The sequence below is a fragment of the Pseudochaenichthys georgianus genome, chromosome 10, assembly GCF_902827115.2.
Source record: "Pseudochaenichthys georgianus chromosome 10, fPseGeo1.2, whole genome shotgun sequence".
Lineage (NCBI taxonomy): Eukaryota > Metazoa > Chordata > Actinopteri > Perciformes > Channichthyidae > Pseudochaenichthys > Pseudochaenichthys georgianus.
In genome coordinates, this window is record NC_047512.1 from 26,372,176 (window position 1) to 26,384,200 (window position 12,025).

General features: G+C 41.4%; 1 protein-coding gene across 5 annotated transcripts in view; it reads left to right on the forward strand.

Annotated features, from left to right (window-relative positions):
* unc5a (unc-5 netrin receptor A) overlaps positions 1 to 12,025 on the forward strand; it is a 135,734-nt gene that overhangs the window by 61,272 nt on the left and 62,437 nt on the right. The window lies entirely within an intron of this gene.

Below are 12,025 nucleotides of genomic sequence, written 5' to 3' on the forward strand. Positions count from 1 at the left end.
CTTATAAAAGTGCTCTTTTTAATTTAGATAATGATCTTTTATGCCGTATAACCACTTCCCCGTTTTCTTTGCACTCTTAAAGCATTTGTCCTGAGCCCTGATAAGATGTCTCCTCTCGTAGTTTGAATTCTATTGGTATATTTTCTTGAAGCAAAGTGCCTCTTTTCAGATATGTATTGTCAGTCACCTAATGCTTTGCTGTTGTTGTTGCTATGTGGAGACCATTGCTGTCTCTGTACTGTAGAGCGTGGCCATGAAGGCTGCTTATGGATTTGCAAAGGCAGGGAGTAGGTTTGTTGAAATTAATCGTTTCTACCAAGGCCGTAACCATGGAGTCAACATTAGGGGGGACAAAAAATTCAATCAAAATTTGAATACTAATTTCCTGCTATTCTAAATGAAAATATATATAAAAATTCACTAACACATGGGATACTTTAAAACCTGTTAAACCCCATGCCCCCGCCCGTTGGGGGCAAAAAACAACAATATTCACGAAACTGTGTCTCAGGCATGGGCGTAGGAAGCATCCTCAATGTGGGTGGGAGTCATGTGTGTGATGCCACATTCAGGACATTCAGTGTCCTTTTTTAACAGAAGACCGTTGCTAGAAGCTGCAGCTAGACTGCAGAAACGTTAGTTTTTTGTTTTTGAGGATGGAACAATTTCACACACAGATATACGGAGGCTAGAGCCATACAATTGATTTATTTTGTGTTATAAATTAATGTCAAGACATTTATGTTGATTTCTGAAGCACTTTGTAAATAACAAAATGAGAGTTCATATGTATTTACTGCATGTATTCATTGATGAAAGATAAGCCATGTGGAGTAATATAGAAAATTGAGGATGCAACGCATTGGTATGCATCGTCGTGATGCATCGGGATATTGAATCGAATCGGTGACAGGATAATCGTCATCTAATCGTGAGACCAGTGAAGATGAAAAAACCCAGACCATCTGTTGCCATTGTTGAGGGAACTCAGGAGAAAGGCACTGTGCTCCACACGTACACTATAATAACAACTATGCTGAATTTGTCCTCCAAAGTGTTTTTTTATTTAGTGTTCACTATATACACAGAAGACAGATGGAAAGCACAAGTCTCAATGGGAGCATCTCAAGGACAGCTTGAAGAATCTGTGTATTGTGCATACGGCTGTAGCCCCTCTGCAAAAGTGAGTAAGTGAAAACACGAAGCTGGCCATTGTGATAGAAAATTAAATGTCCCCCTGCCTCAGATGAGCCCACTGCAGCTTGTTCTCTGTGTTACAACAACTGCACTAATGACTAAGTTGTACTGTCAGTGGCTTGAAAACAATCCATTTATAATTGAGCTGGGTATACTAAACCGCTTACCGTCCCAGAAAACACATTTATGGTGATCTTTCAGCAGATTTAGCAGAAAGTCACAGCCTGTCGAGCAGATATAACTGTGGGCGGCATCACAGTCACCTGCTTTGCACGGGTGTAAATGCAGTTTGACAATTTCTAACTAAACTTGGAAATGAAACAGCCACCGCAAGTTCATTGTGATGAAATGTTATGCAAGTTAACAGAACTAAAACTTTAGTTTCAAACATCATCAGAAGGGTCACAAAACACAAACATATACAAGTATCATACCTTTTTGTGGACTAACTGACCATCTGACATGTCCACTACTCACTTTATGTATATTTTAAAATGAGATTTCTAATATGATCAAATACAATTTGACAAGCGAGAGCAGAGAAGCAAATAAGAAAGGAGATGGAGATTAGAATTTGCAGCACCTTCTGTACAATGAGATTAGCTCCCTTGTTATCAGACGGTGCATGTCTTCAGCCCTTATTTGCGGCGAGGTGTTATTTGCGGCGTAGCGGAGCTGTCCCTCCTCATCGCGTCGGCTGTCAGAAGATCATCAGTTGCAGCCGCGGCCCAGGAGGAGGATCCCTGTGCGCTGCTATCTGCCTCACACACAGCCTCTTGTCCCCGATACAAGACAAGAGTAACTAAGTATATTACTCGAGCACTGACGTGGTTTTGATGTACTGAGTATTTGAGTATCAATGTTTGACACTTCATTCTGTCATTTCATTATCCTTACAGAGAGAAGAATAGTTTTTTCTTAATCCATTACAAGTGTATTTACAGCTTGCAATGCAGATTAAGACTTGACATGCATGTAAAAACACAAAAAATACAAATACATTTCTCAATTGTCACTTACCCAGGAGTATTTGAAGCAGTTAGCCTGAAAAGCACATGACATAAAAGAAAGTGCTTTTACTTTTGACATAAATCTTTTAATCTGTTCACCTTCAATTAAGTGGTTGTTTGTAGTAAAATATTTAAACTGCAGGGCTGTTTTATTGTTTTCCTATCGTCAACAAATCCCATGAAAAGGCTTAAGCCAACAATAATTTGATCCTCCTAACAAGTATATGCTTGTTGTATCCAAAGACAGAGGAGCTGTGACACTGCATGACATGTCCCCTCATTATCATGAAGATGGCACTGTAGTTTATTCAGTCAATCCCCCATGCACTGCCGCGGGGCCATCAATACGCTGTGGCTCACCAAAAGTGTATAAATCCACATCTTGAAAAAACAAGCATAGTGAATTCTTTCTACAATTGCGTTAGCCTAAAACTACTACTACATTATTTCTTTCGAAAATTATTTTGGTTTGTGACCTTTATTTCAGAAGCATCCTCAGTTGGAACAAATGGCCTTGCCACAGATAGGAGGTACAAGTGCGAAAATATGAAGAGAAAAATGTGTAGTTTTGCTCTTTTATGGAAAGGCCAAAAACGATAACATTAACCTAATTAACTAGCGCCAGGCTTATTTTTAAATACTACTTCCACCATTGGGAAATAAACGGTACTTCTGAGTGAAAACATTCTATTGCTCCTCCTGCGAATGACAATATCTTGCTTTCCCTCGCTTTTCTGCATTAAAATGGTATAAACCCTCCATGCTATTCATCGTTGAACAGTTTTAGAAAAAGGTTTTAATGAATTAGATAAAATAATACATTTATTCTCCCTACTCTAAGTGTTTGAGGTTGTCTGTCTCAGGAATAGGGGGTTACTTTGTGTATGCGTCAGCAGTCGGTAGCTTAAAGCCTACAACATTACATCTGATCTGCAGGGTTGCAGAGAACAAGCGCGGTTCTAAAGTGCCATCATCTCTTCCTCTCCTCTCAAGCTTCAATGTTGTTAAAGCAAAAATAAATTGGACTGTCTTGGGGAAAAACATCAGCTCTAGTATAGGAAAAGGTTATTTTATTTGGATTGCTCATTGAGCTGCTGGTTTTATTCTCATCCTATTTTTCAGTTTATTTAATGTTCACCCCATTGCCTTCCACAGTGACTGCACATTGGTCTCATCCATGATTACGGTTATTATTCACTTAAGGCTGTCCAGGGTTGTTTGTTCGAAGGGTGTGATTTAATTTGCACCAACCTTGATTTACATCACTAGGTGAGAAGTCATGTCCATATTACCAATGCATAGATGACGGTCAAGAGACATGAGTCCTTCTCAAGCAGGACGCACATGAGTTGTTAAACCAGCTGCCATCACTGGGAATTCACCGGGAAATCGGTGTTGTTTTTGCATTAGGAGGTGTGAATGTTACATGTTGCTGCAGTCGCCCACTCCGAGCTCATTTCATTCAAAAGTCAGTGCTTCATATGTAATTTTACTCCCTCAAATTGGCTGAGCAAACTCAAATTCATTTTGTGAGGTAGATTAACCTGAAATGGAGGAGGTGGTGTGTTCTTCTGAGTAATGAAAGATGTGCTTCTTCTAAAAACCGATTTGTATTCATGCATTGCTGAATCACAGACGCCAGCGTGTCTCTGCTTTCGGTTGTGATGTCAGGAGGACTGGATGAGCTGAAAAACAAAAAAATAAAAATGGAGTGAATAATCAGAAAGCTGTTCTGGTTGAAATGAGTTTCCCCCTGTGCTCGCTGCTTCTGCCTTCGACTGATACCCTAAACACGTGGAGTTCAGATGTGCTTTGGTTTGCTTTGCCGGGAAAGTCATATCAGATAACCAGCTCTGCCTTTTTATTTCTAGTCGGTCACACTTATCTATATAATTCCTTGTTATATTTCTCTTTCACGTCCGGAGCCTCTGTGTCCCTCAAACATGTCCTCGTGGTACACACATTGTTTTTTTGTGCCACATGCCACATGTCTGCAATTCTAACGGTTTGCTGCATTCATCTTCTTGGCATGTGTGTGGATTACAGAGGCTGGAGTTTGCATTTGATGTTATTTTCTGGAATAAGAAAGATGAATACATTTTTAAAGATGTGTTTTCATGGCTCATTACCTGAGCAAAACAATGATTGTTAGCCAGGCTAAGGATGGCTGTGTCCACCTGTTGGTTATACCAACACTAACATTTCTACATTGGATGGATGCCATTAAATTGTGTTTTCCATTCATGATGCCCTGAGAATGACTGCTACTGTATGATCTGCTATGCTAATAGTCACTCTCATATCACAGACTAATGCGACTTCCATCAACCTCTACCATACTTTGCATTCAAATGGCACATATTAGCTAAGATGGGATTTCTAAGTATTGGTGAGTGGCAATAGTCGACTTGTTTCTTTTACCTATGCAATTGTTCAGTAAATTTGAGTGCTATAGCATAAGGATACACATGCATTTAGTTTAGTTACCATAAATCCGTGCTTTTCACAGACTAAGATCTCCAGGGGCAATGAAGGCACAAAGCTGTGGAAAACAAAATGCAGTGTGTCCTCAGGCCTTGTTGCAAAATCTTTTAATGATAGAACCTAGAGCTAGCTCCAAATGTCCTTAAAAGTTGTCAGATGAGTTTATACACTGCAAGAGAAGGAGAGCCCCTGTAGCTGATGAGAGGAGAGCCGGGACTGCCATCATGAGGCACAAATAATATATATATTCTTTCTTTTGTTGTTTATGGACTGAGGAAGTCACTACATTTGTCACTAGGAGTAGCCTGAGGAAATTATTATTATTATTAGTATTAACTTTATTCAATTCTCAATGAGTTTCAATCATGTCTTCGCTGTTACTGAGCCCAGTAGCTAAAGCTGTCATGGATACAGAAAGTGCTGGTGGCTTGTTAAATAGTGTAGGTGGTGCCGGCATACTGTAACAGTAATTAGAGTTGAACAGGTGATGCTTTATCTCTGCCTTGTTATGGATCATATCTCCGTGGTGTGTTCTAATTCTCCGCCTGATGCGGAGGAGCCTCCATGCTCTGTCACACTAATTAGATGGGCCAAGTCATCCCCCATTTCTTTCCTTGCCACTCTTGCACTGTGGAGGCTAAATGATGAGCCGCGGTGGAGGAAGAGAGGAATGGGCAGGTTGACAACACTTTGACAAGTGTCGCAGAGGGCCTCACGTTTACAACGATTTGTGTCAAAAGCCTTTGGAACAGAATGAGTAACTTCTGCTGAAATCAGCAGTTATACACCCTGCCGCTTTGTCATCTTGCCAAATTGAACGTGTTGTTTTTGGACGCTCTCTAAAGTGGTGTATTTTCTGTGTGGACGCTTGGCATATTGTGAGTTACGAGGCCAGCCGAAAGAGAACATGTTTGATCTAATTGCAAAGCTCTCAAAGTAACGATTGCAATTAGAAGTGTTTTTGTTCCGTTGTTCCAGCATCATAAACAATATAGATTTCCAGCAATAGTGACAATTCATTATTTGAAGGTTTATGGCTTCTGATCATTATGGCAATCCGCCCAGCTTTCTGCAGTCTGAATTGTTGTAAAAAGCAGAGTGTGAAACCTCTCGTATAAGCTCCAGGCATATCCGGTAATTAAAGGATTCACTTGGTAATCTAAATTGTCTCTTGTCTTTAACTTCCTGCTTCTTCCTATTGTTTCCTGACATCCATTTCACAGATTTAAAACTGCCTCCTATCCGTCTGCGTTTCTGCTCCTCCCCATTCCTGCGCTTCTGTAATCAACTTGCTTGCGGATAACCAAGTTTCCGGCTAAGCGCAAGGGGACGACAAATCCACGAGCGTGTGCGTGTCTTGGATGGAAAAGCCTGCACATGCGTCTGCCCCTCCCGACAGCTCAGGTTCTCTCCAGCTCCTTTGAGGATTGCGTGTAGTTATTAAGTCAAATTGTGTCTGAATCTGTGACTCTTTTGGAAAAACATGCACTGAACCGCCCAACAGCTGAAGCTTTGAAGAATCTAAAGCATTTTGAATATCAACTAGTAGTGTGTGCACAAGCCTCACTGTGTTTTGTGAGTCTCCCCATTATTATCTAGCCTCATGATTAATATGTCACATCTCCTGCAGAGGGATCTTTCAATTCTGTTTTTGTTTCCGGCTGAATATTTTGTTAGTTGAAGTGACCTTTTACAAAGAGGCTAACCTAATAGCTAACCAACGCTTCAGAAATAGACATTGAAGTTTCTCAATGTGTTCTGCCTTGAATATTATTTTGGAGAATAGATTATTTTGAAACTCAAAGAAGAGCGCATGTCTAAATGAAATGAACCTTGATCTTTGCCATGCTCTGGGTGTGAATTATGCATTTCTTCAATTCAAGTTCTTCATCTCTTGTGGTGATTAAAAGTGTATTTCTTCGTGTCTTATTACTCATACATCATTTTGAAAGGCCTACAATACGTCATGAAAGAGGACGGTATATTTGTAATTTGTGTAAAATACCCAGAGTAGTGTTGTCACTGAATTATGCATTGCAAAATTAAGAGTTTTTGGCAGATTCAGAGCCAGTGATTGAAGCAGGGGTTCAGAAAAGGGTTTTGAATCTGTCTTCTGTGGAAACACCTGGAACTGAATGTAGACAAAGCATCAGCTGTGGCACTCGAGTGACGAACGTGAAGCCGGAGACTCTTCGTCCACACAGTGGTAATGATGCATCTAAGAATAGGAATGTGGCTTCTGACTCACAGGTCTCAGCGAATAACGATTAAAAGGGAAAGATGATTGTGTCTCGCGTTAGCGCTCTTGCTGTTATGCACACAAATCATGCTTCCAGCGGCTGATCTTGTTAAACATCACTTTCATCCATTTATTCACACACATTGCACACACTCACACACACACACATGCAGACTGTCACTTAAGCGCACTTCTTAAAAATGTCTGCTCCATTACGTTGACAGGAGCTTAGAATGGTGTCATAGGTTTCAAGGCAAATGCGCCTTTCAAGAAGGCGTCGCCTTGAAAGGCGAGCAAAGCGAAGGTGTCGGCGCTGGTGGCAAAGGTAGACGGCTGAACGTTTCTTCCCTGCTTGGACCCCCTGCTGAGGCGTCGCTTCAAATAGATGACAGGAAAACATAAATAAGAATCAACAAACCGGAATCAGCAGATGTGAAAACTCCTGTTCAAAGGTGCAAGGCTCATTAATGGTGTTGCTGTGCACCGTATTTACACAACACAACAGCTCTAACTTTTTATTCTTTTGTTTAACGACTTCACTCGGCAGCATTTAATCATTCAAAGGGCTGCCTGTTTGAGTGGATATGATTTATGTCATAGACTTTTGATGGCATTTTTTAAAAAAAATAGTGACCAAGAGACCCGAGCTTAAGGAAACGCATCTATCTTGGGAATATTCTTGTTAGGGAACAGTGTAGGCAGCGTGTTATTAGTGTCCTGGATTAATATATGCACACAGATGTACAGCTCTGCATCAATGTGCATGCTTAGCAGACCATTTTCTATTCATTTAAATGGGAGCAGATTGCAATAACGTGGTGTGCGGCATGTGTGATGCTGATTGACTTATTCGCCCCCGCCTCCTTCTGTCCCTTTCTCCCTGGTTTTTTTTTTCTTTCTCTTAAGCCTCTCTCCATCCTTTACAACTGATGCAAATGTGATGGGGTGAAGTTTGGGATGCCATGGGTGCCATCTCTCCTACATGTTTATTTAATGCTCTGAGCCCGTTTCTATACAAGTGTGTTTGTGTTGTGTGGTTTCCCGGACCACCCTCAATAACCATGGCTATTGTCCTTTTGAGGGTTTCTCTCTAAACCTGCATTCATAATTCTGCATCTCCCATTGATCCAGAGAAAGACAAAGCTGTTTGAGCGGCAATTTCCTTTTTTGCATGCCTGCGATCTATATTTTGTGTACGTGAGCATGTTTTTTTTTAGCGTCGTGTGTGTGTTCAGCTCCATGAATGTGTACTTTGTATGTTTGACAGAGAAAGAGTGTGTGTGTCTCAATGAAGAATGGTTGTCTCATTGAAAAATGTATTCTCTCAATACTAGTAAATATGTGTCATCTGTGGACAAACATTCATCAGTCAGCAGTGCTCCACATTGTATATGATGGTGGATGGGCTTATTGAAAATAACCACACAATAACGCTTTTGATTCCATGACACTAATGTACGTCCATTACATTTGGAGTGATTACAATACATGAACTCAATGGTGTAAGAGCATCCACCAACAGAGTGGTTGTACACATTGAACTTGGCTTGTTGTTAATGGCAGCTGAACATGAAATGGTTTAATATTCCGGATAGTGATTTTAATTTAATTAAAGTGCTGATGGTGTCATAAAACACTTGTTATGGCTGCTGTTCATCACTGTGATGTAAATGATGCCCAGTGATTGCTCAAAGATGCTTTCCTTCGGGACATGTTGTGTTGGTGCCATGAGGGAGAAACACAAAAGAAGGTTATTTTCTCTCCAGCTATAGCTTTTATCCCTGCTGACATCCTCATTCTCCGGTGCACTCAGCAATTCTGTTCTCCAAGTGGATAATAAGGAGTCCAATATTAAAATATAAAGTTTTAAACAAAAGGAGATAACACAAGGAGACAGTGTGGGGACCGCTGACACGAGCAGAGGAGGGAGGATATCTGAAGAGTTTAATTTCAAACATGAGACTTGAGATTTGTGTGCATACAAAACATATTCCTGGAAAGTGATAGTCAGTGACTGAAGATGGGTGGTAACACAAGACGTTTACAAAGCTGCAACACTTGTGGAAATCTGATCCTTCGTGCCTTTTACATTGGTCGGGTATAATATATAAATACTGAGCCAACAGGAAAACCATTTGTTTTTAATTTAAACATATTTTGATAGTCTTAGACTGCAACACAACTTCATTAATGTTCCTGTCCTGTGGACATGCTTGTCCCCATGACTTGGGAGTTGACGAGTGGTCAGCCAAACACATGAGACATGGGGTCTGTGCGCAGCAGGAAATCTGCTCTGGACATCACGGCTCAGCTCACTAACAGCTGCTGCTCCGTCCGTGTGTGTCCGTGTGTGTCCGTGTGTGTCCGTGTGTGTCCGTGTGTGTGTGTGTGTGTGGTGTGTGTGTGTGTGTGTGTGTGTGTGTGTGTGTGTGTGTGTGTGTGTGTGTGTGTGTGTGTGTGTGTGTGTGTGTGTGTGTGTGTGGTGTGTGTGTGTGTGTGTGTGTGTGTGTGTGTGTGTGTGTGTGTGTGTGTGGTGTGTGTGTGTGTGAGTGTGTGTGTGTGTGTGTGTGTGTGTGTGTGTGTGTGTGTGTGTGTGTCACGAGCACGGCAGCTGCCGACACCATGTCAGGTCCCAGCCTGATGCGTGTCTTTAAAAAAACCATTCTTCTGGTTTCTTTTCATGAACATGCTTGATACGTATGCAATGTGTACTGGGCCCTAGCGACACATCCAGCATGGTGCATCAATTAAATCATCTTCACTGGATGAATCAGCAAGGGAGAGGTGTTTCGTCTTGCTTGTGTGTGTACTAAATGATCTGGCAACGGACTCTACGCCAATCGCATTCAGCTGAATATAATGCAGTGCCCATAGTCCTGCTGTATGTCTATTTGATTTGTGCATTGACCCGCAACAAGGCTGTTAAGTGGCTGATACTCCCTGTGTGCGCGTGCCCGCACGTTGACTTTGAAGTACATTATGTCGTGACAATAATCTAAGCCAATTTACAACGCATCAGCCTTCCATTATGGGTTTGATATAAAGCGCTGCGTGACTAGAATCCCCTCCCATAAAAGGACAATTTACTTACGTGTTTAACCTCATTAACCTAAAGCGCATGTACTAAAAGGGTAGTCGAGCCCCCACCCCTTGTGACACACACAAACACACAAACACAAATTGGAAACCACATCAGAAGTTGAGAGGTCATGTTGAATGTGACCCTTGCAAATGAGCATCCAGCGGTGAGTTACCATCATCAGGGGCTCCTCTCGCTCCTCTCTCCGCTCGTCGGAGTCTCAGGTGGCGCTCACTTCACTCTGTGTCAACATCATCCGTCCTCTATGTGATGATTAACCTGGCAGGTGTGAGGTGAGCCTCGCCCGTTGTTTCAGTGAGCTGTCTTCTTCTGTCTGCCGGGAACAGAGAGGGTCGGCCCGGTCGGCTAATGGCCGTGGTCACAAAGCTGGAAGCCGGCCCATTATAAGGAGCCGCCGTCATTAAGACCAACGCACTTTCAAACAACCTGACCTACTGGGCCCACACTGTTTAATAGCAACGTGCTGGCTCTCCGTTAGAGCAATTATACTCACCATTCATGATGAACTGTGGCCTTTTCCTCAACACCACGAGACAAGAAACACACACTTGCATACATAGTAAATATTGTCGGGCAGTTGTGTTGTCCTGAAAAGGGAGCTGCCGCATTAATAACATTTTCTTCTCTGCAAATGTGTTTCAAAAGAGAACATGTGCTCGGGAAAGGGGAAAGTGTCAGCGAGTGATGTATGTCGTTCATTGGACACAGAACATTTAGTTTCCATTAAGAGTTAAACATGTACACGAAACATTAATGGGGTTCAGCGGCAGCAGCAGTGGCATGCTTCACTATCTCATGCTGATAAATTAGCAACTCAGCACACAGGGGTAAAAGAAAAGGAGGAGAAGAAAGAGAGATATTAATATAATGTGCAGTGGGGGAGGGCCTGACAGATAATGTCTTTGTCCAAAAATGGGTGTTTGTGATGCAACGTTATATTATCCCTGACCCGGGCATCTGCAAGCTGCAAGGATGAGTGAAGGCTGGGCGAGGGAGGAGAGGAAGAGAGGAGAGGGAGGAGAGGAAGGTCAGCACTCGTGTTGCAGTTTCATTATGAGAGATGTGGACTCCCATCCTCTCCTGCTGCACAGGGAGTGATGGAGCAGGTTGTTAATGCCTGGTCTGTCAGCCATATTGGATTAATGGCAGTCAATTAATATTACACTCCTTTTTAAAGAGGTTTTATTTTGGGATTTACTGGTCTCCCCTGAGTGTTGTTGGTGTAAAGAGGTTATTTCCCTCTTCCTCCTCCGGTCCGCATCCTCTTGCTATCTCTCGCACAAAGCTAATATGTTTAGAGAGCGATACTGTGTGCATGGAGGAGGGATATGTGCGCTGTCGGCTTCATTGTGTCACTCAGCATTTGTCTTGGACATTTCTCAGTTTGCCGTAAATTGCAGCATTGTCCTGTATCAGCGCTCAGCACTGGTGGGAAGTAACTAAGTACATTCACTCAAGTACTGTACTTAAATACATATTTGAGGTTACTGTACTTTACCCAAGTATTTTCATTTTGTATTATTTTTACTTCTACTCTTTTTGTATTTTTTTAAACCAAATGTAACATTTTTACAGGTTTATTTACTAGTTACTTTTAGAAATTCTGATTTTGACACACAACATACTGTGGAAAGTATTATTTCATATAGACTCAACCATGAAACATTATATTTAAGTAACTAAAACAATGAGTGGGTTAACAGAAAATGAGTTGCTAGGTATTTAGCTGAGACGCTTATTGTTCAAAACCCTTTAGCAGTTTCTTAAACCCAAAGATTTGCTCTTCTGCTTTACATTTTTTTAACTAAGATTGTACTTAAATAATTTTACTAAAGTACCATTCTTGATTTAATAGTTTAACTTGAAATTGAGTATTTTTACAGTGTGATACTAATACTTTCACTCAAGTAAAGAATATTAATAGTTTTTACATTACTGGCGCGGAGTGGATATGTATCTATCCTCTTCCTGTATGTCTCAAGGAATAGCACAGCC